This window comes from Hypanus sabinus, chromosome 3, assembly GCF_030144855.1.
Source record: "Hypanus sabinus isolate sHypSab1 chromosome 3, sHypSab1.hap1, whole genome shotgun sequence".
Lineage (NCBI taxonomy): Eukaryota > Metazoa > Chordata > Chondrichthyes > Myliobatiformes > Dasyatidae > Hypanus > Hypanus sabinus.
In genome coordinates this window covers 7,229,583-7,251,605 of record NC_082708.1, presented here as the reverse complement: position 1 = coordinate 7,251,605, position 22,023 = coordinate 7,229,583, and the positions used below count along the sequence as shown (strand labels likewise).

At 45.8% G+C, this 22,023-nt stretch overlaps 1 long non-coding RNA gene across 1 annotated transcript; it reads right to left on the bottom strand.

Moving 5' to 3' along the window:
* Nucleotides 1-534: 534 nt before the first annotated feature.
* LOC132390707 (uncharacterized) lies at nucleotides 535-20,884 on the bottom strand. Its single transcript, XR_009510984.1, has 3 exons — nucleotides 20,651-20,884; nucleotides 11,853-12,021; nucleotides 535-621 (listed from the first exon to the last, which is right to left on the bottom strand). It is a non-coding gene; the product is annotated as an uncharacterized LOC132390707 (long non-coding RNA).
* Nucleotides 20,885-22,023: the final 1,139 nt, after the last annotated feature.

Below are 22,023 nucleotides of genomic sequence, written 5' to 3'. Positions count from 1 at the left end.
GTTTGGTATGGGCCCTAAAATCCCATCCTGACTGGCTGTATCACTGCCTGGTGTGGGAACTGTACCTTCCTTAATCGCAGGACTCTGCAGAGAGTGGTGTGGACAGCCCAGCGCATCTGTAGTTGTGAACTTCCATTGATTCAGGACATTTACAAAGACAGGTGTGAAAAAAGGGCCTGAAGGATCATTGGGGACCCAAGCTACCCCAACCACAATCTATTCTAGCTGCTACCATTTAGGAAACGGTACCGCAGCATAAAAGCCAGGACCAACAGGCTCTGGGACAGCTTCTTCCCCCAGGCCATCAGACTGATGAACTCATGCTGATTTGAGTGTACTTCTATATTACATTGACTGTTCTACTTAGTATAAATTATTATAAATTACTATGATCGCGCATTTAGACAGAGACATAACGTAAAGATTTTTACTCCTCATGTACGTGAAGGATGTAAGAAATAAAGTCAATTCAATTCAATTCAATTCAATTCTGGTACCATCTGTAAGAGTTTGTACTGTCCTCCCTGTGAGTGTGTGGGTTTCCTCCGGGTGCTCCCGTTCCTTCCCGCAGTCCAAGAGAACGTGGCAGGCCCACTGGGAGGAGATGACTGGTTCAGGCATCTGTGTTTGGTGGGTAAAAGCTGGTTTGAGTCTGATGCGTGTATTTATATAAAGAACAGTACAGACCCCTTAGCCCGCAATGTTCTGCCAACCTTTAACCTACTCTAAGATCAGTCTTACCAGTCTCTCGCAGATAGCCTTCCATTTTTCTATAATCCATGTACATTTAAGATTCTCTTCAATGTCCCAAATGTACCTGACTCTACCACCACCCTTGGCAGTGCATTCCACACACCCACCACTCTCTGTGTACAAAAAATTACCTCTGACATACCCCCCCCTACACTTTTTTCCAATCGCCTTAGAATAATGCCACCTCGTATTAGCCATTTCTGCCCTGGGAAAAAGATTCTGTCTGTTCAATCCATCTGCGCCTCTTATCATCTTGTCCACCTCTATCCCATCACCTCTCGTCCTCCTTCACTCCAAAGAGAAAAGCCCTAGCTCACTCAACCTATCCTCATAAGACATGCTCTCTAATCCAGGGAGCATCCTGGTAAATCTCCTCTGCATCTTCTCTAAAGCTTCCACATGCTTCCTCTGATGAGATGGCCTGAATTGAACACAATACTCCAAGTATGGTTTAACTAGGGTTTTCCAGAGCTGCAACATTACCTCACAGATCTTGAACTCGATCCCCTGATTATTGAAGGCCAACACACCAGCTGCCTCCTTAACAACCCTATCAACTTCTGCGGCATCTTTGAGGGATCTATGGACGTGGACACCAAGATTCTTGTTTCTCCTCACTGCTAAGAATCCTGCCATTAATCCTGTATTCTACCTTCAAATCCAACCTTCCAAAGTGAATCACTTCACACTTTCCAGGGTTGAGCTCCAACTGCCACTTCATATTATGTATCACAGGTTCATAAGATATACAAGCAGAATTAGGCTATTTGGCCCATTGAGTCCGTTCCACCATTCCATCACGGCTGATTTATTATCCCTCAACCCTGTTCTCAGGCTTTCCCCCCATCACCTTTGACACCCTAACTAATCAAGAGCCCAATGACTTGGCCTCCACCTGTGATAATGAGTTCCACAGCTTCATCACCCTCTGGCTAAAGAAATGTTTTCACATCTTTGTTCTACAGGGACGTCTTTGTATTCTGAAGCTTTGACCTCTGGTCTTATAGAAAACATCCTCTCCACGTCCACTCTATTTAGGCCATAGAACATTACAGCACAGAAACAGGCCTTTTGGCCCTTCTTGGCTGTGCTGAACCATTTTCTGCCTAGTCCCCTGACCTGCACCTGGGCCATATCCCTCCAAACCCCTCTCATCCATATACCTGTCCAAGTTTTTCTTAAATGTCAGAAGTGAGCCTGCATTCACCACTTCATCCAGCAGCTCATTCCACACTCCCACCACTCTCTGTGTGAAGAAGCCCCCTTCTGCTAATGTTGCCTTTAAACTTTTCCCCCTTCACTCTTAACCCAGGTCCTCTGGTTTTTTTCTCCCCTGTCCTCAGTGGAAAAAGCCTGCTTGCATTCACTCTATCTATACCCATCATAATTTTATACACCTCTACCAAATCACCTCTCACTCTCCTACGCGCCAGGGAATAAAGTCCTAACCTATTCAACCTTTCTCTGTAACTCAGTTTCTCAAGTCCCGGCAACATCCTTGTAAACCTCCTTTGCGCTCTTTCAACCTTATTAATATCCTTCCTGTAATTGGGTGTTCAAAACTGCACACAATCCTCCAAATTCGGCCTCACTGATGTCTTATACAACCTCACCATTACATTCCAACTCTTGTACTCAATACTTTAATTTATAAAGGCCAATGTACCAAAAGCTCTCTTTATGACCCTATCCACCTGTGATGCCACTTTTAGGGAATTATGTATCTGTATTCCCAGATCCCTCTGTTCTACTGCACTCCTCAGTGTCCTACCATTTACCTTGAATGTTCTACCTTGGTTTGACCTCCTGAAGTCCAATCCCTCACACTTGTCCGCATTAATCTCCATCTGCCATTTTTCAGCCCATTTCTCCAACTGGTCCAAATCCCTCTGCAAGCTTTGAAAATCTTCCTCCCTGTCCACTACACCTCCAATCTATGTATCATCAGCAAATTTGCTGATCCAATTTGCCACATTATCATCCAGGTCATTGATATAGATGACAAATAACAATGGACCCAACACTGATCCCTGTGGGACACCACTAGTCACAGTCCTCCACTCAGAGTAGCAATCCTCCACTACCACTCTCTGGCTTCTTCCATTGAGCCAATGTCTAATCCAATTTACTACCTCTCCATGTATACCTAGCGACTGAATCTTCCTAACTAACCTCCCATGCGGGACCTTGTCAAAGGCCTTACTAAAGTCCATTTATACAACATCCACTGCCTTCCCTTCATCTACTTTCCTGGTAACTTCCTCGAAAAACTCTAATAGATTGGTTAAACATGACCTACCACACACAAAGCCATGCTGACTTTTTCTAATAAGTCTTTTAACAGTCGATTGGTTTCAATGAAATCCCACCCCGTTCTTCTACATTTCAGTGAGTACAGGCCCAGAGACATCAAATGCTCCTGATACAACAACCTTTTCATTCCAGGAATTATTTGTGTGAATCCCTTCCAGACTCCCTCCAATGCCAACGCATTTTTTCTTAGAAATGAGGCTCAAAGCTGCTGATGTGGGAACAAGTAATCCTCCAGGGAGGCCAATTGAAGATCACAGAGGGACAGAAGTCCAGTCAGCTGTGAAAAACTTAGCTGTTAACCGCAGCCTTGTGTCAGCTGTCAGGAAACGCATATTGCTATCTCAGCATCTCTCTAAAGCCTGATTTCCTTCCTATTACACAGTTGCTGGTTCCAGGGAAGTACAACGAGAAACTAGTGAAAGAGAGAATGCTGACTTCATCATCCCAGCTATTTATCATGAATCCACCTCATGTTCAAAACAGCATTGTTTATTCATCTGCAAGAATAAGACATTTCATAAATTAGTATTCATATTGGATTATTATAGGGCATTTCATAAATTAGTATTTGTATTAGATTATTATTGTCGTAAGCACTTAGCGGCTATTTTATTAGGTATACTGGTACAGCTGCTCGTTAATGGAACTATCTAATCAGCCAAGCACGTGGCAGCTAAGCATTGCAGACATGGTCAAGAGGTTCAGGAGCCTTAGATCTACACCACCATTTTCAGGAACAGTTTTTACCCCTCTTGAACCAGAGGGGATAGCTTCACTGAACTTCACACACCCTATCACTGAACTGGAATTACTTTCATGGACTCTTCAATACTGACCAATAAGTAATGTTTATTCAATAAGGAAGGCGTTGAATGGAAATTCCTACAAAAAGCAGTGGATACGGCCCAGTCCATCACAGGTAAAATCCTCCCCACCTTTGAGCACATCTACATAGAGCGCTGTCACAGGAAAGCAGCGTCCACCATCAGGGACCCTCACCACCCAGGTCATGCTCTCTTCTCACTGCTACCATCAGGATGCAGGTACAAGAGCCTCAGGACTCACACCACTGGGTTCAGGAACAGTTATTACCCCTCAACCACCAGGCTCTTAAACCAGAGGAGTAGCTTCATTCAGCTTCGCTTGCTCCATCACTGAACTGCTCCCCTAACCTATGGATTCATTTTCAGGTACTCTTCATCTCATATACTCAATACTTATTGCTTATTTATTTATTATAACTATTATTATTGAGTTTTTCTCTTTCTTTTTGTATTTGCACAGTTTGTTTTTTTTTGCACATTGGTTTTTTGTTGGGTGTGGTCCTTCATTGATTCTATTATGTCTCTTGCATTCACTGTGAATGCTTGCAAGAAAATGAATCTCAGGGTTGTAAATGGTGTCATATATGTTGTTGTTGTTCCTTTTTGCACATGGAGCAGCTTTTTTTTGCCGTTTCCATAGCATTTGACTGTTTTTTTACGAGGCCGAGTTGCTAGCTCGACACTCAACCCTGCATGGATGGAAAGCGTGTGAGGAGCCAGCTGGATTCGAACTCGGGGCCATTCTCCTTAAAGTCCGGTGTTGATGCCACCACATCATGGGCTGGCTGGTGACATATATGTATTTCGATAATAAATTAACCTTGAACTTTGAATACGGTTATTCCACATGAGGTCCTGTGAAATAACAGTCCCCAGGAACCTGAACGGTGAGATGATGCTAACAGTGTTAATGCAAAACAATAACAACGCAGAATAAAGTGTAACAGCTACGGAGAAAGAGAAGTGCAGGTAGACGATAAAATGGATGATCATACTGAGGTAGATTGTCAGAATCAGGTTTATTATCACTGGCATATGTCATGAAATTTGCTAACTTCAGGCTTCTGTACCTCCACCCTGATGGTAGCAATGAGAAGAGGGCATGTCCTGGGTGATGATGGCTCTTAATGATGGACACCTCCTTTCTGAGGCACTGCTCCTTGAAGATGTCTTGGATACTATGGAGGCTATTTGCCATGATGATGAATTGTACAACTCTCTGCAGCTCAGTTCGATCCTGTGCACACCCACCCCCATACCAATTGGCGATGCAGCCAGTTAGAAAGCTCTCCACAGTACGTCTGTAGAAATTTGGAAGTGTTTTTTTGTGACGTAACAGATCTCCTCGAACCCTTAATGAAATGTAGCTGCTGTTGTTGTGTGTGTGTGCACAACTACGTATCGGTTAAACAAAAGCACGCACATGGATGATGGCTTTAGCTGATGTATTCACATTGCAGAGAGATGAGAGAGAGAACAATGTGCGTACAGTGACAGCAGATCAATACATAGTGCTAAAGGGGGGAGGTATTATTATTAATAATAATAAGTACTTTATTTATGCTGAGAGGGAAATTATTTTGTTACAGCAGTAGCATTTAAAATCACCAGATTGCTCTAAAAGAAACAGGTCCATATATTACACTTCCTCCCCCTTTAGATTAATGCAACATAAAACTGTATAGAACCATAGAGCCATAAAACATTACAGCACAGAAAACAGGCCATTTGGCCCTTCTAGTCTGTGCCAAAACTTTATTCCGCCATTTCCATTGACCTGTACCCAGTCCATAACCCTCCAGACCTCTCCCGTCCATGTATCTATCCAATTTATTCTTAAAAGTTAAGAGTGAGCCCACATTTACCATGTCAGGTGGCAGCTTGTTCCACACTCTCACCACTCTCTGGGTGAAGAAGTTCCCCCTAATGTTCCCCTAAACCTTTCCCCTTTCACCCTAAAGCCATGTCCTCTTGTATTTATCTTTCCTAATCTAAGGGGAAAGAGCCTACTCTCATTTACTCTGTCTATACCCCTCATAATTTTGTAACCCTCTATCAAATCTCCCGCCATTCTTCTACACTCCAAGGAATAAAGTCCTAACCTGTTCAATCTTTCCCTGTAACTCAACTCCTGAAGACCTGGCAACATCCTAGTAAATCTTCTCTGCACAATGTATATGTACAAAACATTATATTTCCATTTCATAAGCCCATATTCCAAATAAACATGCTGTCACAATAACAGTCCATAACTAACTTCACAGTTCCAAAGGTTCAGTCTTTTGGGTGGCGCTCTGTTTCTTTCAGGAAAGCACCCCTGGACCTGTGGAGTGGCAGCAGGTTTGGTAGGTGTAAGACAACGTTCTCGGTTGCTGGTGTCATGTTGCTGTCGGTGACATGATCGTCATTGAGAGGTAAGTCTGGTGACTGTAATTTGTCCGTCTTGTTGGATGCAGTTGACTCAGGTGTATTCTTCAATTGAGCATCCAGTATCTGGTCCACATGATGTCTCCATGTTTGATCTCCAATGTCCACTGTGTACATCGGTGGTCCAGTTTTTGTAGCCATCCTACTGGGTGTCCACTTCCCTTCTCCGTAATCACACGCTAGAACATCCTGTCCAATCTCGAGGCTCCGTGTTGCTTCACTTGGCAGCTGGCTGAACTGTTTATTCTGCACTTCCCTCTATAGATCTGGTTTCAGGAGGTCAATGCAAGATCTCAGATTCCTGTTCACGAACAGCATTGCAAGTGTTTGATCTACATCACATGAACAGAGTTCCGATACACGAAAAGGAAGTTGTCCGCCTTGTGCTGTAGAGAAATATTCTCCTTGTCCATCACTTTAATGGACATCCTGAAGGTCTAGATAAACCTTTCAGCTAACCCATTTGCTGCTGGGTGATGAGGAGGGGGCTTGAAATGTGTGATGACTTTTTTCTTCATGAACAGTCGGAATTCTTCTGACATGTATTGTGGTCCATTGTCACTCGCAATTTGTTCTGATAAGCCGTTTCTGGCAAGGATAGTTCTCAGAGCGGAGACAGTCTTTACTGAGGTGATTGACTTCATTGGTATAACCTCCAGCCACTTCAAATAAGCATTCACAACAATCAAAAACATGGAGTCCATGAAGGGCCCAGTAAAGACTCGTTGCCATGGTGATGACGGCCACTTCCGTGGATGCAACGGTGCCTGTGGGGGTGCATTTTGAACTTTTTGGCATCTGAACAGCTTTTGGCCAAGTCTTCAATCTGCTTATCTATTCCTGGCCAGCACACTTAGCTCTGGGCAAGACCCTTCTCTTGACTATACCCAGATTTTCTAACACACTGGTGCGCAGTTTAGAGGGAACCACAACATGATATCCACACATCAGTTTTGTTTGACATACCAACAGTTGGTCTCATCTCGCTGAGAACTCTGGAAACATCCTTGCATGGTGATTTCATGGACTTGTTTCCCTTTGTATTTCAGAACTTATTATTGGCAACTGGTCCACCAATACAGTTTGGAACACTTCTGCTGGGTCGAGTACGAAGACTTTTCTTCTTCGGTTGTCAGCAGTGGAAGACATGACGAGCCAACAGCATTGTTGTGTTGTTTGGTACCCTTGAACTCTATGTCATAAGAGTAGGCTCCTGGGAACAGTGCCCAGTGTTGTAACCGGGTAGCAGTCAGCACTGGAAATCCCTTCCTGGGGTTGAAAATGGACACAAGTGGCTGGTGCTCTGTCACTAGTGTAAACTTTTGTCCATAGGGGTAGTGTTGGAACTTCTTTATTCTCCATACAAGATGAGGGGCCTCTCAGTCGATCTGTGTTTAGTTGCGTTCTGCTCTCATCAGTGATCTTGAAGCAAATGCAATCGGGTGTTCAGATCCATTTTCCACAGTGTGTGACAGAACGGCTCCAATGCCATAAGGGGACACGTCACACGGCAGTCTGATGGGCAGGGGTGGGTCATAATGGGTGAGCAGTTTATCAAACGTTATTAGTCTCTTTGCTTTCTTGAACGCTTTTTCACGTCTTACTGACCATTCCCACTTTGCTCCTGTCTGTAACAGTGCGTTCACTGTAGCAACGTTTTGGAGAAACCGGTGGTGGTAGTTTACAGGGCCCAAGCGTTATCTGAACTGTGACAAATTTTCTGGTTTGGGAGCCTATAGCACTGCTTCGGTCTTCTCTTGTGACTTTTGTAAGCCATGCTTGTCAATGACAAGTCCACAAGATGAGGTTTCATTTTTCAAAAACTCACTTTTCTCTCTCTTTGTACACAGACCTTACTCCCCTCCCCCAGCCTAGTAAGCACTTTACCAAGGCTCTGGAGGTGTTCTTCATCATTTTTCCAGTCACGATGATGTTAACAGGATAACATTGTGTTCCTGGGATATCTTGGAGCACTTAGTCTATTGCTCTTTGCCAAACTGCTGAAGCTGATGCGATTATAGAGATGATTCTACTGGAACAGTCCCTTGTGAGTGTTGCTGGTGAGGAAATTCCTCAATCTCCATTTGCAGATAGGGTTGTGACAAGTCAATCTTTGAAAACCTCCACCTGCCTGCCGATGATGCAAAATTGTCTTCTGTTCGTGTTGGGGATACTGCACAGGATGCAGCACCAGGCTGGTGCTCACCTTGAAAACCCCACATACGCGAACGGCTCTGGCCTTCCCTTTCTTGATCACCGGGACGATGGGCATGGCCCAATCACTCCACTCAACCTCGGAGAGAATGCCAGACGCCTCCACGCTCTGCAGTTCAGCATCCACTTTAAAGCACTGGACTCACTTTATGGAATCTTGGTGTCGCCGGTCACTCCTGGCCTTCATGTCTGAGTTTACCGATCACCTTCTCATTAGTGTTAAGCAGCTCTGACAGCCTCTGGTTAGTGCTACCATTTGGACTGCTGTTGCCTGTTGATGCCACACAGAGCTTTGATTGAGTGCTTTTCTCAATCGTTCACATCCAAAAGGTGCTGCCCCTCCACTTTACAACACATAAACCTCTAACAACACGAGTGAATCTGCAGATGCTGGAAATAAATAAAAACACAAAATGCTGGCAGAACTCAGCAGGCCAGACAGCATCTATGGGAGGAGGTAGTGATAACGTTTCATGCCTTCATCAGGAGGATCCTGATGAGTTCAGCCGGCATTTTATGTTTTTATAAACCTCTAACTGTTGTGTTTGGCCTCTTATGAGTGCTTTGGCTATGCAAGCCACATACAAGTCTGTCCCTTAATGCATCAGAAAGTCCATCTCTGAAGTCACAGTACTGGGAAAGTTTGTTCAGTGCTACAAGGTATTCAGAAATGCTTTCATCTTTTGACCGGTTCCTTTTGTAATATCTAAATCTCTCAGCTATTACCAGTGGCTTAAAACTCGAGTGATTTTATAGGATTGTAACAGTTTTGTCGAGCGTCTTGCTTGCTGGCTTTCCAGGGGTTATTAGGTTGTGTAAGAGCCTGTATGTTCTTAGATCAATTAAGCTAAGAATTTTAGGGACTTTCCTTTGTTCCTCCACGTTGTTTGTGTTACAATAAAGTTCAACCCTCTTGGTATACAACTCCCGGCCTTCGTTAGCACTATCAAGTTCATCAACTTTCCCAACTGAAGCCATTGCTACATTATTTTCACTTTAAATTCAACGTGTCTTTTACTGTTACTATGTACTATACTCACGCCTTTGTAAGTTGGTGTCAGTCCAGACGCTGGGTATTGAGGAGTATGATAGCTTGGGGGAAGAAACTGTTACATAGTCTGGTCGTGAGAGCCTGAATGCTTCGGTGCCTTTTCCCAGATGGCAGAAGGGAGAAGAATTTGTATGAGGGGCGTGTGGGGTCCTTCATAATGCTGTTTCCCTTTGCAGGTGCAGTGTGTAATGTAAATGTCCGTGATGGCGGGGAGAGAGACCCCGATGATCTTCTCAGCTGACCTCACTATCCGCTGCAGGGTCTTGCGATCCGAGATGGTGCAATTTCCGAACCAGGCAGTGATGCAGCTGCTCCGGATGCTCTCAATACAACCCCTGTAGAATGTGATGAGGATGGGGGGGTGGGAGATGGACTTTCCTCAGCCTTTGCAGAAAGTAGAGACGGAGCTGGGCTCTCTTTGCTATGGAACTGGTGTTGAGGGACCAGGTGAGATCCTCCGCCAGGTGAACACCAAGAAATTTGGTGCTCTTAATGATCTCTACCGAGGAGCCATCGATGTTCAGCGGGGAGTGGTCACTCCATGCCCTCCTTAAGTCAACAACCATCTCTTTTGTTCACTTTAAGAGACAGGTTGTTGGCTCTGTACCAGTCCATTAGCCGCTGCACTCCTCTCTGTAAGCTGACTCGTTGTTCCTGTTGATGAGACCCACCACGGTCATGTCATTGGTGAACTTGATGATGTGGTTCGAGCTGTGTGTTGCAGCACAGTTGTGGGTCAGCAGAGTGAACAGCAGTGGACTGGGCACGCAGCCCTGGGGGGCCCCCGTGCTCAGTGTGATGGTGTTGGAAATGCTGCTCCCAATCCGGACTGACTGAGGTCTCCCAGTCAGGAAGTCTAGGATCCAGTTGCAGAGGGAGGTGTTCAGGCCCAGTAGGCTCAGCTTTCCAATCAGTTTCTGAGGGATGTTTGTGTTGAATGCTGTACTGAAGTCTATGAACAGCATTCGAACGTATGTGTCATTTTTTGTCCAGGTGGGTTAGGGCTGGGTAAAGGGTCCTAACCTACCTGGACAAAAAACACCTGATATTAACACCTGGAGTATCCAGGACATCTTCAAGGAGCAGTGCCTCAGAAAGGCAGCTTCCATCATTAAGGACCCCCACCACCCAGGGCATGTCCTCTTCTCATTGTTACCATCAGGTAGGAGGTCCAGAAGCCTGAAGGGACACAGTCAGTGCTTCATGAACACTATCTCACTTTTGTTTATTATTTCTGTTTTGGCACTATTTTTAATTCAACAATTTTATATACTTACATATACTTAGTCTAATTCAGTTTTTTCTATAGTTATCATGTATTGCAATATACTGCTGCCACAAAGACAACAAATTTCACAACATGTGGCAATGATATTAAACTTGATTCTGATCTTGAACACCCCGGAACTTGAAATTGCTCACTCTTGTGAAATTGTGAAATCAGGGCAACACACACAAAACGCTGAAGGATCTCAGCAGGTGAGGCAGCTGCTACGGAAGGGAATAGACAGTCGATGTTTTGGGCAGAGTCTCTACTTCAGGACTGGAAAAGAAGGGGGAAGAAGCCAGAATAAGAAGGTGGGGAGAGGAGTACAGGAAGGAGTGGAAGCTCTCAGGCGATAGGTGAGACAGGGAGTGGGGTGAAGTAAGAAGCTGGGAGGTGGTAGTAAGAAGGGGTAAGGGCTGAAGAAGGAGGAATCTGATAGGAGAGGAGAGTGGGCTGTGGGAAAAAGGGAAGGATGGGCACTAGAGGGAGGGGATTGTCAGGTGAGAAGAGAAGGGGTGTGCGGGAGTACCAGAGTGTGGAAATGAAAAAGAAGAATGGGGAAGGGAAGAAATTGCCAGAAGTTAGAGAAGTCAATGCTTAAGTTGAAGGCTACCCAGATGGAATAGGAAGCATTGTTTTATTGCTCGATTGTATCTTAGTGTACGATTAGAAAACTGGTTAATTATTGACGAATGTACCAAGATACAGTGAAAATCTCTGTTTTGTATGATCATTTCATTGCAACAGTGCATCGAGATAGAACAAGGTAAAACAATAACAGAATGCAGAATAGAGTGTAACAGCTGCCGAGAAAGTTCAGTGCAGGTAGGGTAGACCATAAGGTACAAGGTAGACACTGAGGCCAGGAAACCCTGCTTTTGTGATAGGGTGAGCAGTTTCAATAGTTTTATAATAGTGGATAGAAGCTGTCCCTGAGCCTAGTTGCACATGCTTTCAGCCTTATGGGGGTGGGGGGGAAGAGAAACGTCTGGGGTTGGCTTACCAAGGCAGTGAGAAGCTGTCTGTCAGTCCGGTGATACGTGCTTTCAAGGTGGAAACAAGCAGATCCCAAAGCATTTAACAGCGCCTGTGATCTTTTTTTAACCATAATGTCCCAAACTTAGATCCCTTGGCCTTACTGAGAAAACAAACTTCTTCCTTAGTTGTTCCTCCTGCCACAGAAACAGGAAAGGCGAGAGTTTGATTCTTTCCAGCCAAGCTCAGAGATTTATAATTGTTCAGGCAAATATTTACACCGGCTTTTGTTTCATTAATAGCGTTCTATGGCAAATGTTCAAAAGAAAGCTGGATCTGGCAGTGATTTTAATAATGCACATGCAGAATAACTGAGGCTTATTCAGAAGTATTTTGGAAGTGTTTTACAGATTCTAAATTTATATTCGGTCAAAAAAATCAGAATCAGGTTTAATAACACTAACATATGTCAGGAAATTTGTTGTACTTGCAGCAGCAGCATTAGATATGAAATATATATTTTATATATTAATGTTATATTAATTATTTAAAATATTATCTATGTAATGCCCTGGGAAATGTTTCACTGCTAATGTAATGGTCTTTCTGTAGAAGCAGTGTTTGGGTTATGGTCAGAGGTAACAGGGGCTTTGGAACGTGAGCTGGGTCCTGTGTTCAGCGGGAGATGAAGAGGGGAGAACCTGGAGAGGAATGGTTGTAGGATTCAACCTGGTGGGGGACTGTGATTCGATGGAGCCAGGCGCCGAGATCGACTGAAGATCAGTGAATTCTGGGAAGATTTGAGCTCCAACTTGTACATATTTGACTGCTTAATTATAATGGGCCCTTTTGTTTTTCCCTTTCTTTTCATGATTAACCCTTTAGTGAATTTAAGGTTTATAAATATAATTCCTTTAGTCGTAAGCAGTGTGCTGTTATTTCTTGGCACTGAGTTATAACAGGGTAACAATTACATGGCATCCACACAAACCGGGGTTCGGGTTGGGAGAGTCGACTCAATCTCACAGATTGGTGGGACCAGAGTGTGTATTCCCTAGACATACGCAGCCAAGGAAACCAGCGGGATTTCATGTAGTCACAGAACACACCTTCTGGTGCTGCTTGGACACGTCTTCAGTGATGAACCCGGGGTCGTAAGATGTCTCGGGTCTTTAATCATCAGACACCCTCGCCCGGGCGACCCAGCCGGGGGGAGATCAGCTCCCGATTTGTATCCAAGTGGCGCTCTAATCCACGGATTCCCCCCCCCCCCCCCCCCCGGATCCACAGCCACCGCGAGGCCTCTTCAGCAGCCTCCGGAATGTTCTTGGTGGCTCTTCTGCAATGCAGTCCTTTTACTCCAAGGAGTTTAGGAGTCGGCTGTAATGAATGGCCAGCAAAGCCCCGGCACCCAGCTTCGACTGGCTCACAGCGAGCTCTCCAGCCATTGCTCCAGCACTCTGCAGCAAGATCTGAGTATTGATATGTATAAATATGTATATACATGTATGTGTATGTATACAGTATATATGTATATGTGTGTATATGTACAGTATATATATAAAATAAGTAGTGCCGAAACAGAGCACCACTTAGTTTGTTTTTTGTCCATTCAGAATTCTGATGGTGGAGGGGAGGAGTCTGTTTCTAAACCTTTGAGTTATTGCCTTCAGGTTCCTGTACCTGATTTAGTCAAGGTGATGCCTGCCTGCAGCTCCAGTGGGAATCACCGAATGTTCTCATTTAGAACGACTACAGCTGAAGTCCGCAGTCACAGCCAAGGGACTTCAGTAAGCAGCATTGTTTTTTAAGTTGAAAAAAATTGAGAAGAGTGTGTAGCAGTTGCTTGAAAATGAACCAAACTGGCTTGGAGACTTAGCACAAGGGTTGACACTGTATGACGTGCTTTCCACAATAACGAAGTTCCAAAGTTCAAAAGAGTACGTTCAGTCCTTTATTAAGAAACCGGAATGGACCCAGAACTGGCTTGCCCACAGAAGGCAAAGAGTGGTTGTAGAGGGGTCATATTCTGCATGGAGGTCGGTGACCAGTGGAGTGCCTCAGGGATCTGTTCTGGGACCCTTACTCTTTGTGATTTTTATAAATGACCTGGATGAGGAAGTGGAGGGATGGGTTAGTAAGTTTGCTGATGACACAAAGGTTGGGGGTGTTGTGAATAGTGTGGAGGGCTGTCAGAGGTTACAGCGGGACATTGATAGGATGCAAAACTGGGCTGGGAAGTGGCAGATGGTGTTCAACCCAGATAAGTGTGAAGTGGTTCATTTTGGTAGGTCAAATATGATGGCAGAATATAGTATTAATGGAAAGACTCTTGGCAGTGTGGAGGATCAGAGGGATCTTGGGGTCCGAGTGCATAGGACGCTCAAAGCAGCTGTGCAGGTTGACTCTGTGGTTAAGAAGGAGTATGGTGTATTGGCCTTCATCAATCGTGGAATTGAATTTAGGAGCTGAGAGGTAATATTGCAGCTATATAGGACCCTGGTCAGACCCCACTTGGAGTACTGTGCTCAGTTCTGGTCACCTCACTACAGGAAGGATGTGGAAGCCATAGAAAGGGTGCAGAGGAGATTTACAAGGATGTTGCCTGGATTGGGGAGCATGTCTTATGAGAATAGGTTGAGTGAACTTGGCCTTTTCCCCTTGGAGCGACAGAGGATGAGAGGTGACCTGAAAGAGGTGTACAAGATGATGGGAGGCATTGATCGTGTGGATAGTCAGAGGCTTTTTCCCAGGGCTGAAATGTTTGTCATGAGAGGACACAGGTTTAAGGTGCTGGGGAGTAGGTACAGAGGAGATGTCAGGGGTAAGTTTTTTATGCAGAGAGTGGGATGGGCTGCTGGCAACAGTAGTGGAGGTGGATACGACAGGGTCTTTTAAGAGAATCCTGGACAGGTACATGGAGCTCAGAAAAATAGAGGGCTGTGGATAACCCAAGTAATTTCTAAGGTAGGGACATGTTTGGCACAACTTTGTGGGCCAAATGGCCTGTATTGTGCTGTAGGTTTTCTATGTTTCTAAGAAACCAGCAAAGATGAACAATCTTGTAGTGATAAAAAACTATCAAAACTAAAACTAGCGAAATAAGCAGTCTAATAATGTAAATAGGTAAACAGGCATCCGTTAGTCTCACGAGACCATGGATTTGCACCTTGGAAGGTTTCCAGGGCGCAGGCCTGGGCAGGGTTGTATGGGAGACCGGCAGTTGCCCAAGCTGCAGGCCTTCCCCTCTCCACACCACCGATGTTGTCCAAGGGAAGGGCACTAGGACCCAAGCAGCTTGGCACCTGTGTCGTTGCAGAGCAATGTGTTGTTAAGTGCCTTGATCAAGGACACAAACACGCTGCCTCAGCTGAGGCTCGAACCAGTGACCTTCAGGTTACTAGTCTGATGCCTTGCCCACTAGGCCACGCGCCAACGCAGTCTAATAACGATAACGATACAATAGTTATCTAAGCATTCGTGGTCAACAAACTAAATCATCCTGTTGCTCACCTGGACTAAACTGTGCTCAGATAAAACAAGCATATCTAACTACACTCATTTGCTTCGACCACACCTCAACCCACCTGACAAATTACCCACAATAAATGTGCAACACAAAATAGAATACAGAGAACAGAGACATGGTTACCACAGAGTGATCGGCATGTAGCAGCATTCTAGAGATTTAAACAGTAGACAATGCTGGGAATTTGAACTGAAAGCAGGTTTTAATTTTTGTATGTGGATGTTTTTTGTATGTGCAAAAATAACAGGGTTGTTATCATGGGTGACTTTAACTTCCCTAATATTGATTGGCACCTGATTAGTTCCAAGGGTTTGGATGGGGCAGAGTTTGTTAAGTGTGTCCAGGATGGATTCCTGTCACAGTATGTTGACAGGCCGACTAGGGGGAATGCCATACTAGATCTAGTATTAGGTAACGAACCGGGTCAGGTCACAGATCTGTCAGTGGGTGAGCATCTGGGGGACAGCGATCACTGCTCCCTGACCTTTAGTATTATCATGGAAAAGGATAGAATCAGAGAGGATAGGAAAATTCTTAATTGGGGAAGGGCAATTTATGAGGCTATAAGGCTAGAACTTGCGGGTGTGAATTGGGATGATGTTTTTGCAGGGAAATGTACTATGGACATGTGGTCGATGTTTAAGGATCTCTTGCAGGATGTAAGGGATAAATTTGTCCTGCTGAGGAAGATAAAGAATGGTAAGATGAAGGAACCATGGGTGACAAGTGAAGTGGTAAATCTAGTCAGGTGGAAGAAGGCAGCATACATGAGGTTTAGGAAGCAAGGATCAGATGGGTCTATTGAGGAATATAGGGTAGCAAGAAAGGAGCTTAAGAAGGGGCAGAAAAGAGCAAGAAGGGGCATGAGAAGGCCTTGGTGAGTAGGGTAAAGGAAAACCCCAAGGCATTCTTCAATTATGTGAAGAACAAAAGGATGACAGGAGTGAAGGTAGGACTGATTAGAGATAAAAGTGGGAAGATGTGCCTGGAGGCTGTGGAAGTGAGCGAGGTCCTCAATGAATACTTCTCTTCGGTATTCACCAATGAGAGGGAACTTGATGACGGTGAGGACAATATGAGTGAGGTTGATGTTCTGGAGCATGTTGATATTAAGGGAGAGGAGGTGTTGGAGTTGTTAAAATACATTAGGACGGATAAGTCCCCGGGGGATGATGGAATATTCCCCAGGCTGCTCCACAAGGTGAGGAAAGAGATAGTTGAGCCTCTGGCTAGGATCTTTATGTCCTCGTTATCCACGGGAATGGTACCAGAGGATTGGAGGGAGGTGAATGTTATCCCCTTGTTCAAAGAAGGTAGTAGGGATAGTCCGGGTAATTATAGACCAGTGAGCCTTACGTCTGTGGTGGGAAAGCTGTTGGAAAAGATTCTTAGAGAGAGGATCTATGGGCATTTAGAGAATCATGGTCTGATCAGGGACAGTCAGCATGGCTTTGTGAAGGGCAGATCGTGTCTAACAAGCCTGATAGAGTTCTTTGAGGAGGTGACCAGGCATATAGATGAGGGTAGTGCAGTGGATGGGATCTACATGGATTTTAGTAAGGCATTTGACAAGGTTCCACATGGTAGGCTTATTCAGAAGGTCAGAAGGCATGGGATCCAGGGAAGTTTGGCCAGGTGGATTCAGAATTGGCTTGCCTGCAGAAGGCAGAGGGTCATGGTGGAGGGAGTACATTCAGATTGGAGGGTTGTGACTAGTGGTGTCCCACAAGGATCTGTTCTGGGGCCTCTACTTTTCGTGATTTTTATTAACAACCTGGATGTGGGGGTAGAAGGGTGGGTTGGCAAGTTTGCAGATGACACAAAGGTTGGTGGTGTTGTAGATAGTGTAGAGGATTGTTGAAGATTGCAAAGAGACATTGATAGGATGCAGAAATGGGCTGAGAAGTGGCAGATGGAATTCAACCCAAAGAAGTGTGAGGTGGTACACTTTGGAAGGGCAAACTCCAAGGCAGAGTACAAAGTAAATGGCAGGATACTTGGTTGTGTGGAGGAGCAGAGGGATCTGGGGGTACATGTCCACAGATCCTTGAAAGTTGCCTCACAGGTAGATAGGGTAGTTAAGAAAGCTTATGGGGTGTTAGCTTTCATAAATCGAGGGATAGAGTTTAAGAGACGTGACGTAATGATGCAGCTCTATAAAACTCTGGTTAGGCCACACTTGGAGTACTGTGTCCAATTCTGGTTGCCTCTCTGTAGGAAGGATGTGGAAGCATTGGAAATGGTACGGAGGAGATTTACCAGGACGCTGCCTGGTTTAGAGAGTATGGATTATGATCAGAGATTAAGGGAGCTAGGGCTTTACTCTTTGGAGAGAAGGAGGATGAGAGGAGACATGATAGAGGTGTACAAGATATTAAGAGGAATAGACAGAGTGGACAGCCAGCGCCTCTTCCCCAGGGCACCACTGCTCAGTACAAAAGGACATGGCTTTAAGGTAAGGGGTGGGAAGTTCAAGGGGGATATTAGAGGAAGGTTTTTTACTCAGAGAGTGGTTGGTGCGTGGAATGCATTGCCTGAGTCAGTGGTGGAGGCAGATACACTAGTGAAGTTTAAGAGACAACTAGACAGGTATATGGAGGAATTTAAGGTGGGGGGTTATATGGGAGGTAGGGTTTGAGGGCCGACACAACATTGTGGGCCGAAGGGCCTGTAATGTGCTGTACTATTCTATGCTCTATTCTTAACAAAGCCTGGACTTTTAAACCATGTCTAATTGTTTGGCAAAAGCTGCAGAAGGCTGCAGTCTCAGCCAGCTCCTGCATCGAGGTCATCTTCAAAAGACGATGCCTTAAGCAGGCAGCATCCATCACTAAGGACCCCCATCAGCCAGGACATGGCCTTTTCTCATTGTTACCCTCGGGGAGGAGGTACAGGAGTTGAAGAGGCACACTTAATGATTCAAGAAAAGCTTCTTCCCATCCCCCATCAGATTTCTGGACAGACATTGAACCCATGAACACTGCCTCAGTACTGCGCTTTCTATTAACACTACTTATTTATATTTCACTCCCAAGGTGCGTGGGTTAGGAGGTTAATTGGCCACATGGGTGTGACTGGGCAGTGTGGGCTCGTTGGACTGAAAGGGCCTGTTATCGTGGCATATCTCTAAATAAAATATGTCGGTAAACTTAGCTTTGCTATGAAAATATGAAGTTCAAAGTACCCTTATTATCAAGTATCTATGAAGTACACAGTCTCAAGACTTGCCTCCTTACAGGCAGCCGGAGAACAATGAAACCCAACGGAACCCTATTAAAAAATAGTCCGTCAAACACGCAATGTGCGGAAACATAAACAGACCGTGCAAACAATAAAAGGACTGAAGATCACAGATGTGAGTGGACAGCCATAAAGCAGCCGGTCTGGGAGTCCGTTAGTTCCTGGACACAGCCTCGGTGCAGTGTAGAGCTGAGTAAACCTTGCAGACCAGCCAGCTGAACCGGCCCTTCCCTCGAATCCAGCCTCCTCACCCTGACCTTTTCAATCTGGCCGGTACTTACGCCATCCAAACCTCGGGTTGCTCCTCACTCCCGGACCCAGGCTCTGCCATCTCAGTTTGGCCCTTGCCAGAGCTTTACAATTCAGCCTGGAACTTAAATCAATCAAGCCTTGTGTCTTTCCTCACTCTCGGGCCCAGATCCCACTCCCTCCACTCTGCATCTCCTATTCTTGCCTTGTTTGAGTTCTGCCACATTGAAACACCTCCAAGTCCACTCCTACAATGGCTAAACATTGGCTCATGCCATGCTTTCGTGCCAGGGCCAATCCACCTCAATTCGGCCATGCCCTCGTGCCAGGGCCAATCCACCTCGATTCGGCCATGCCCTCGTGCCAGGGCCAATCCACCTCAATTCGGCCATGCTTTCGTGCCAGGGCCAATCCACCTCGATTCGGCCATGCCACAACCATCCTGTCAATCCACCTCGATTTGGCCATGCCCTCGTGCCAGGGCCAATCCACCTCAATTCGGCCATGCCCTCATGCCAGGGCCAATCCACCTCAATTCGGCCATGCCCTCGTGCCAGGGCCAATCCACCTCAATTCGGCCATGCCCTCGTGCCAGGGCCAATCCACCTCGATTCGGCCATGCTCTCGTGCCAGGGCCAATCCACCTCGATTCGGCCATGCCCTCGTGTCAGGGCCAATCCACCTCGATTCGGCCATGCCCTCGTGCCAGGGCCAATCCACCTCGATTCGGCCATGCCCTCGTGCCAGGGCCAATCCACCTCGATTCGGCCATGCCCTCATGCCAGGGCCAATCCACCTCAATTCGGCCATGCTCTCGTGCCAGGGCCAATCCACCTCGATTCGGCCATGCCCTCGTGCCAGGGCCAATCCACCTCAATTCGGCCATGCCCTCGTGCCAGGGCCAATCCACCTCAATTCGGCCATGCCCTCGTGCCAGGGCCAATCCACCTCGATTCGGCCATGCCCTCGTGCCAGGGCCAATCCACCTCGATTTGGCCATGCCACAACCGTCCTGCACCTTCAAAACTTCAGTTCACCCTGTAAAAATGCCAGGCTGCAGAGGTAGTTCAAAAGTTCAACTCTAAAAGGAAAGTTACAGACTATTGATTTCAATGGTCGTATCAGAGAAAAAGAGGAATTAATACAGTACACAAAATGCTGGTGGAACACAGCAGGCCAGGCAGCATCTATAGGGAGAAGCGCTGTCGATGTTTTGGGCCGAGACCCTTTGTCAGGATTAATTAATACAGTAATTGCTTTTTTTATAACCAGACAAATTGTTCTGCCTGAAAATGGTAAATCCCAGTGATGCAATTATCCAGTTCCTGCCATCTTAAAAGGATTCTGGTCTCCTCAGCTGTGTATGTCTAAGGAAGACAATCTTTGGCTCCACCAAATATGTGAGATGGAGGCGTGAGCCCTGCCCACCCCCGAACCCCAGTTTGTGTGGATGCTGTGTAATTCACTACCCTGTTACAAATTAATGCCATGAAATAACAGACAGTCCACTGCATACAATTAAAGGAATTATATTTACGAATCTTAACTGAAGGGTTAGTAAAGAATAGCAAAAAGAAAAGGGCCCATTCTAATTAAGCAGTCTAATGTGCACTAGTTGGAGCTCATCTTGAACTTCTCTGTCACTCACGCGCTGGGCCCTCGGTCAATGTGAAAGCACACGCCACCTTCCAAACGTCGCTCACAGTCCATCTCGAACAAATGGTTCTCCCACCGGATCGTATGCTATGACCGGTTCTCCCCAGCATCCTCTCTCTTCATCTCCTCTCAGAAAAAAAAACAAGACCAACCTTATTGTCCCTCAGCAAGAAAACCTCCCGCTAAGTGGATGGCACACATTCCACGTCATCCCTCATCTTCAACAGTAACCCAAACAGGCCGAGAGCAGGACAGACCGATCTTACTGAGCTGCTAAATGAAATACCCACAGTTTAACAGCCAAGTTGTGAACCAGGACACTACACTAGCAAAAAGTGAAATCAGCTTCCCAGTCTTCCACGGATTCTGAGATTGTTCCTGTGCATCAGAACACAGCTCAAACGCCATCGATAACTTTGCCAGTGACGCAGCTGTTGTTGGCAGAATGTCAGATGGTGATGAGGAAGTGTACAGGAGTGAGATAGATCAGCAGATTGAGTGGTGTCGCAATCACAGCCTCGCACTCGGTGTCAGTAAAACCAAAAAATTGGTTGTGGACTTCGGAAAGGGTAAGTCGAGGAAAAACAAGCGCCAATCCTCATCGAGGGATCAGCAGCGGAAAGGGGGAACAGTTGAAAGTCCCGGATGCCAACATCTCTGAGGATCTGCCCTGGGCCCAACATATCGATGCAATTACAAAGGAGACATGGCGGTGGCTGTATTTCATTAGGAGTTTGAGGAGACTCCAGAAATATCTATAGATGTACTGTGAACAGAATCACCATCTGGTATGGAGACACCCAATGTACAGGATCGGAAGAAACTGCAGAGGATTGCAAATGGAGCCAGCTCCGTCATGGGCACTGGCCTCCCCAGCATTGAGGACATCTTCAAAAAGCGATGCCTCAGGAATGTGACATCCATCAATAAGGACACTCACCATCTGGGTCTTGCTTTCTTCTCGTTAATGCCAACACTCCATATTTTAGGAACAGCTTCTTGCACCCTGCCATCAGATTTCTGAATGGAATGTGAACACCATCTCACATTTTGCTCTCTTTCTGCACTACTTTTTTAAAAGTATATTTATTATTGTACTTTCTCTGTCTTGCACTGTACAGTTGCCACAGAACAACAAATTTCACAACATATGTCAGTGGTAATATGTCTCACAATTCCTCCGTCTCTGCCGCACCTGCTCTCAGGATGAGGCTTTTCATTCCAGGACAAAGGAGATGTCTTCCTTTTTTAAACAAAGGGGCTTCCCTTCCTCCACCACCAACTCTGCTCTCAAACACAGCTCTCCCATTTCCCGCACATCTGCCCTCACCCCATCCACCCGCCACCACACTCGGGATAGGGTTCCTCTTGTCCTCACTTACCACCCCACTAGCCTCCAGGTCCAATGCATAACTTCCGCCAACTCCAACTGGATCCCACTACCAAGCACATTTTTCCCACCCCCCCCCTTTCTGCTTTCCGCAGGGATCGCTCCCTACGTGACTCCCTTGCCCACTCATCCCCC